The sequence below is a fragment of the Saccostrea echinata genome, unplaced genomic scaffold (genome assembly GCF_033153115.1).
Source record: "Saccostrea echinata isolate AGI-Se365-2 ecotype Australia unplaced genomic scaffold, CSIRO_AGI_Sech_v1 ptg000023l, whole genome shotgun sequence".
Classification (NCBI taxonomy): domain Eukaryota; kingdom Metazoa; phylum Mollusca; class Bivalvia; order Ostreida; family Ostreidae; genus Saccostrea; species Saccostrea echinata.
Window position 1 is genome coordinate 14,666,200 of NW_026889772.1, and position 7,533 is coordinate 14,673,732.

The following is a 7,533-nucleotide window of genomic DNA, read 5'->3' on the forward strand; positions in this document are numbered from 1 at the left end:
TTGTATTACCCCTAAGGATTGATATATGTGATAACCGTAACAAAGGTCATGATTATTGATTTCAGATATCAAATTCTGAAGTCTCAGAAAACTTAAGGTTCTATAACACAAAATTATCTTAAGAAGAATCTTTAGAATGTCGTAAATGGTAGGGAAGGGGACAATTTTATCTTTTCCAATCGACAAATTACAAATTGGTTACAAGAACAAACACTTCCTTAAGTTCAGAGAGAGAGTTTATCATTTTTACAGAAATCTATTTCTTTGACTACATGTATGTTTAAATGAACAATATTTTGTGTCTTTCCCTTAAACGTTAGCTTAAATTGATGTTTGAGATAGTAAAAATTATTTCATCGATTTAAAAGCTACTCATTAACATGATTATGGTAGTTAATTTTTAGTTTTTTGTTTCCGTTTCTTGTTGGCTTTTTACTCTTCCTTCTTGTGTGTGCACTTTTTGTTGAATTTCTGAATTTCGTCCTGATGATGCGCTTTATTTTTTTCTGAAAATGAAAATTTATTAATTATTATGACTCTTAATGAATTCAACATCATATTTCTATATTTTAAATTCATCGTAAATAATTTGAAAAGCAAAGAGCTGCAGACGTTTTAATCATAAATGCAGATTATACATTCTTAAATACCCATTATCATTTAAAAAAAAGAATACGGCTACAATGGTGCATAAAATGTAAATTTAATTTTAAATTATCCACAGAAATTCCCATTCATTAAATTTGACTTCAAGAAAAAGGAAAAAAAATTCTTTATTGAAAAATACAATAAAATAACAATGAAATAACATTAATCTGAAGAAAAAAAATCAAAATAGCAAGATGCTTACCTTTAACTCTAAACTATAACATTTTATTTGACTTTTCAATTTTTTTTTTCAACTCGATTGAAACATTTTTAAAGTAAAACAACGATGAATGAATCAAAATTGGACAATGTACAAACATGTATTTCAGGAGACTTTGGTGTTTAGCACAAGTACTAGTTATGTAATGTTGAGAGTTATTAAACAAAACTCCCTTGAAAAGTCTCTTTTTGAAATGTATGTGCTAAGACATCCTTCTTTTTGAAACATTTCATAATTTTTTCTACCGTCAATTAAGCAAAAATTCAAATAATGCTATGCTTCTTGGTTTTCAATTATTTCTAGTATTGTTAAAATCCACCATTTAAATGATTATGACATGTCTTAAATTTAGCGTTAATTTTGAAAGAGAAAAGCTGTTGATACACAGGTGTACTTGAATGGCGGTAAACGTTATGGTGATCCTGAAGTCTCAGATCTAAGGAAAGTTACTTTTATTCAAACTGTAATTTGGACAACAATGTATTCCCCACCAATAATAAGAATCACAACAATGCGTAAGCATTAACAAAACCTCTTACAGAAATATTTCGAATATAGATATAATTAAAGAGATTTTTGAGGCGACATACAATAAAACTCGTTTAAAATTATAAGGATGTCACCGGGACTTTGAATTATACTTCTTTATAACCAAGATTCTTCACATACCTATATAAGGAACATAATGAGAAGTCACCGAGGGGTTACATAAAAATCCTTACAACCGAGTTTTTTTTTATCATATCAGAGTTCTATATATCCGAGGTTCACTGTAAACGTATGGTCATTCAACAAGTTTTTTTTATCTATCTGTAGCTTTGGAATACTAATTGGACCCCGTTAGTTATTAGCAGAACTATTTTTGTATTTATATGAAAAGGAATTTATTCAAAAACTTCTCCTTGAAAAGAAGTCTAATGCTGAGTCTTTCAATTCGACATATGAATATAATGACCACGTTTTATCAATTAAAAATATTCGTTTGCATTCCTACGTTGATACGATATATTCCTTTGAAGTCGAAATAAAAGACACCACAGAATTTGACAGATCTGTTTCATATTTGGATATTTACCAGAGAAAGACATTAATGGCAAACTAAGAACAAAACTTTATGATAAACGTTATGACTTCAACTTTTCTATCGTCAGCGTCCCTTATTTATAATAATAATATCCCTAATATAACATTATCACATGCATTTGTAGTTTATGTCTTGACTCGATATGGAAGAGCATGTTTTACAAACGAATAATTTCTGAAACGAGGCAAGCTATTGACAAACAAGTTGATGAAACAAGGATATCAACTTTCTTGTTTATAGTCAACATATCGCAAATTCTATGTTCGATAAAATGACCTTGTTAGGAAATACAACCTATCGTAAAAGCTGAAGACGATTCGTAAAAGATATTTGTCAGCTATACTCTTTTATCAAGTCGTTATTTCTGAGTGTCCCTATATAAGCCGTTCACTTAGTCACTGTTCAGTGAAATCAGTTGTCACTTGTGTATGCTACATATCTATTATAAAACTTTCTATAGCGACGAAAATAAAACTGTGTGCTTCTTCCATTGCAGGAGAGAAAGATACCAAAGAAATTTACAACAGTTGCACAGGTTAGTGCAGTATACAAAGACAAATACACGTAAACTGAAATATGGAGATAACGAACAGTATTCGTGCTCAAAGTCCATTAAACAATTCAAATCGGGAGCAGAGCAAACAGGAGCCCCAAAAACACAGGTGGGTTCAGGTGCCATGGAGGAGAGAGCATACCCTTCCGACCGGTCACATCCGCCGTGTGCTCCTTGTCATGATCGGGAAATAACGAAAAAATCCGTCGACAATTCAGTTGTGTAAATAATGGCCAAAAAATTAGTATGAAAAACATCAGTCAGCATATGACTTAATGATAGACTTCATTGGCTGGCAAGGTCATTGTATCGACCTCAGAACTTACGAAATGATGACTTGAACGAGACTTTTGATATTCTTTTTTTATCAACTTGTTTGTTAATAACTTATCTCGTTTTAGAAATCGTTCATACGTCGAGTATGCTCTTGCGTATCGAATCTACTGAGAGATATACACCCCATATGCAGGTGATAAGGGTATATTGCTGCATAAATAAGGGAAGTTGACGATTGAAAAGTTAAAGTCATCACGTTCATCATAAAGCTTTGTTGTTTGATTACCATTCACGTCTTTTTCTAGTAAAATATCCAAATATGAAACAGATGTGTCACTCTGTGGTATCGTTTATTTCAAGCCGACTGGGATATATCGTGTCGACATATGAATGGAAGTAACTATTGTTAATTGATAATATGTCGTCGATATATCTAAATGTTGAGTTGAAGGCCACAGAAAGAGATTTCTTTTTCTCATGTATAAGATTTTGAATAAATTCTGCTTCATATGAATACAAAAATAGGTCTGCTAACAACGGGACACAATTGGTATCGATGGAAATTCCAACAGATTGTTGGAAGACCTGGTCTCTAAAAACCACATAGATATTATCAATCAGAAACTCAAGCATCTTTTTGATATCAACTTCAGAATACTTGTGTGTACAATCAGAAAGTTTTTAGCAAAATAATTTTGCAAGTGACCAATGACAAGGTAAGTAAATTTACGAGTTCCAATTTTATTGAAAAAGCAGCTGTCAATGATGTCAAAATGCCTGGACTTTAATTTATCATGGGGAATGGTTGTATACAGCGTTGAAAAGTCGTAAGTGTTTGATTTTGGTAATATTTTGTGATTTCAAATTTTCCAAAAGTTTCTTGAAATTTTTAAGTATGCAATAAAATGTAAACAAAGGTAAAGAAAGATAGCCAGCATGAATACGTGTCGTGCATTCCACGCTGGTACCAGAGACAGTAAAGCAGTCAGGTGTAACGAATGCAAAGGGTAAATCCCAGTGTTGATATCGGAGATATCAAATCTAATATGACGTATGCCTATTAACGAGTCGTGTTCAGCTTCAAGTCGAATTTGACTTATGCTTTTCAAACACATTGTTATGACATTATTTTCACAGTGAATGGTCTTCGGGTTTTTTTTTCCGTTTGTCTTTTCAAGACAAGAAGCACACGTCGGTGTGACCAGCCGACAGGGGATACTTACTCCTCCATTGCATCTGACCCCATCTCTGATGTTTTTAGAGGTCCGTGTTTGCTCTGCTTTAAAAATTGTATTGTTCCAATGGACTTTTGAGCTTGATTACTGTTCGTTTTCTTCATATTTCATTGCGTTATATGTAGTCAAACAACACAAGAGTGTGGTCTTATTGATAGTCAAGGAAATAAATATGAGGAAAACATTTTAGAAATTTTTATAAATAATTTTGAATATGTTCAGGTTTTGAAAGATGTGTTCAGATTTACTCGCCAGGTATGCCAAATTCCAACTTACCTGTATTATATACATGTACATTTTGGTCACCTTATTAAATTTGTTTACCTTTATTATATTACTAATATGTCTATCCAGAGCCATCCTCCGATTTCTTATGTCTGTCAAATTTCTTTCCAGCTCTTTTATTGAGTCAGTATTAATTATTGTTCGATCATACTGCAAATAATATACATTTATTTCAATAAGTTTAATCTTAATCAAGTAAAAAAAAAAACTCTTGAGGGCCCTAAGATTACTTCTATGGACATTTAGAAATTCTTTTAACTGTTTGAGTTTTTTAAATGATATCCTAAAAAAGATGTGTTTGTGAAACACTGATGCCCCCGTATGGCAGCTTATAGCGAAGGTTAAATTTTCTCAAAGGCAAGTCAAACTCCAAGGTCAAGATCAAGAGATCAAAAATGTTGTTACCCAAAGAAAGGTCTGGTGCCAATGGATATACTTGGTAAATATGAAAGCCCAAGCACCAACCATTCAAAAGTTATGATCAAGGTTAATGTTTTCTAAAAGTGGATCAAACTCCAAGGTCAATGTCCAAAGGTCAAAATTAATGAAAGGCAGGGGAAGATCTTGTCAATAGAAATAAACATGCAAAATATGAAAGCCCTGGCACCAACTATTCAAAAGTTTTGGCAAAGGTTGAAATTTTTCAAAAGTAGGTCAAACGACAAGGTCAAGGTCAAAAGATCAAAATTGTTGATATCCAAAAGAAAGTTTCTGTCACGGAAATATACCTATGATATATGAAAGCCCTAGTACTAACTGTTCAAAAGTTACGGTCAGGGTTAAAGTTTTTAAATTGGGTCAAACTCTTAAGATCAAGGTCAAAATAGTTGGTATCCAAAGGAAGGTCTTGTCACGATTAATACACATGTGAAATAAGAGAACCCTACCACAAACAGTTCAAAAGTTATGGCCAAGTTTAAAGTTGGGTAAATTTTTATAAAAGTGGGTCGAACTCCAAGGTCAAGAGGTCCAATGTGTTAGTACCCAAAGGAAGGTCTTGTCACAAGGAATAAAAAAGTAAAATATGAAACCCATAGCTCCAACCAATCAAAAGTAATGGCCAAGGTTAAAGTTTTTGCGGACAGACAGACAGACGGGCGGACAAGGTAAAAACTATATACCTCTAAATCTTCGATAAGGGTACATAATAAGTTTATACCATAGAAGTATAGCGTATATTATTCTTGTAGTGATTAACAAAGACTTACCAGAAATGTAAGGTAATCTGAAATGTTATCAAGTGTCAAATTCTTCAAATCGCCTTGTTGAAATTGTCGTGCTTTGTACAAAGAAGAGAAAGAATATAAAAATGCTGAGAAATATGATAAAATATTGAAGTTCAATTTTTGTCGATTTTTATCAACCAGAAGAAAATAAACCATCTTAATAGATACTTACCAACTTGACCATAAATTTCATGAAATCCATTCAAAGCAAAAAAGAAGCAACTAAAGAAATAAAACATTACTATGTCTGTCTTCATTTCTGTAGTTTACAAGTCTGCACAATTTATTTCTTAAGAAATGAATAAATACTTATACTATATTTTCTACTTTTATCAGGAAACCCCCTCTAAAATCACACCTACCTGAAAATTCATACTTATATTCTTTGTTCTTTTTAGAATTTTGTTCTAATCCTGTTCATAATGTATTCCAGAGATTTTTTTTGGTATCAAAACATAGCAACCTCCTACCCGATCGTGTATCACACGTACAAAATAACCTCTGGTTGATCGTCAAAATATTTTTTAAATACGTATTTAATACTAGAAAACATTCTTGATTGTGAAATATACCTTTATGTTGATAACTGTAGTAAAGGAAGTATTAGTAGAAAACAGGAAAACTTCTGACATAAAAAGGACACGATAACGTAAGAGTCCCCACATACAACAGAGTAGCATTTATATAGTATGTAAATATAACAAGTATATGAAATATTTTCTCTTAAGAGGGATCTATTTATATCATAAGTACTGATTGCGCCCAGCATTAGAAGTGAAATTGTAGGCACCGAATCACACGATAGGAGTTAACACGACAGAGAATCTCACTGCTCAATGACCGAAAGTGTCCAGTTTAGGTCTAAAAGTGAATCTCCTCACCGGTATTTAGTGACGTCTTATATGAGTGAAAAAAATTCTCATTAGGGATGTAAACAACAATCAATTAATCTTATTGACCTCCTCCCTTGCAACCTAACCTAACTATCAACACCACTCCATCACTCACTGCTTTGCAAGGTAAAATGGGTTAAACTAATTTTAATTTTTATAGGCGGCGGGCACGGCATAAAATATCATCTAAAAATCTGTACTTACAATATAACTTCAATGACCGTAAAACAATTTAAAAAAAATTCTGACACCAAAACATTCATGGTGCACCACCCGATGATTGTTTTGCTTCCTTTTGCTAAGCTGTAATGTTCACTGTTCATTTTATAAAGATAACTGTTTTACATTTACGCTTGTTTGTTGCTTAAAATGATCTTGCTTTTATGATCATTTGAATCATAATGTGTTTGTTTTTGTGTATATGATATTTTTTCCCTTTTTATTACCCGTAGTTTCAGCTTTATTGTATAACTTTGACAAATATAATAGCTCTGCTGTTCTTAACAAGAGAGGTTTAAATGCTTATTTAAGTAGGTTAAGTGTTTGACTCAAAGTGCTATGATTTTACAGAGTTGATTCAAGGTTTTTTAAGGTCAAGATCTAGTGAATGAAAGGTGTCCACAGATTTCTCAAAATTGAGATACACATTCTTTTAATGATCCTTTACGAATATAGCTTGGTAAATTAAGGTGTATCCGGACATGATTTTAGGGTAAACTCATCGGAAAAACTGCCCATTTTCAATGAAAAATGAAGAAAGTCTGGTATAAAAATGGGACTTCCCTCCATCTCAGACAAAGTAAATGTATCAATATTGCCTACAGTCTCTCAGAAAACGGTTTTTCATATCTTCTTGATCTCTTCTTTAAAATGATATTAAACGGAATAAGAGTATCGGGGTTACATTTGACATGATTTCAAATTGAAATCCATGAAAGTGCTTTATTTTCTTCATAATTCTATCGAAGCTGTAAAGTACGGGAAAAATTAAGTTTAAATCAATTATGACGTCATAATGAATCTACATGTAGCACCAAGAAGAAAGGCTACACTCATTTACTAGATCTTGACCTTAAGGATGCTTGATTATTTTGACAATATTATGGCTTTTTT

The 7,533-nt window shown here is 32.2% G+C and overlaps 1 long non-coding RNA gene across 1 annotated transcript; it reads right to left on the reverse strand.

Moving 5' to 3' along the window:
• Positions 1 to 314: 314 nt before the first annotated feature.
• Positions 315 to 6,003, reverse strand: LOC133191518 (uncharacterized). Its single transcript, XR_009721714.1, has 4 exons — positions 5,890 to 6,003; positions 5,510 to 5,580; positions 4,341 to 4,451; positions 315 to 506 (listed from the first exon to the last, which is right to left on the reverse strand). It is a non-coding gene; the product is annotated as an uncharacterized LOC133191518 (long non-coding RNA).
• Between the last annotated feature and the right edge of the window lie 1,530 nt (positions 6,004 to 7,533).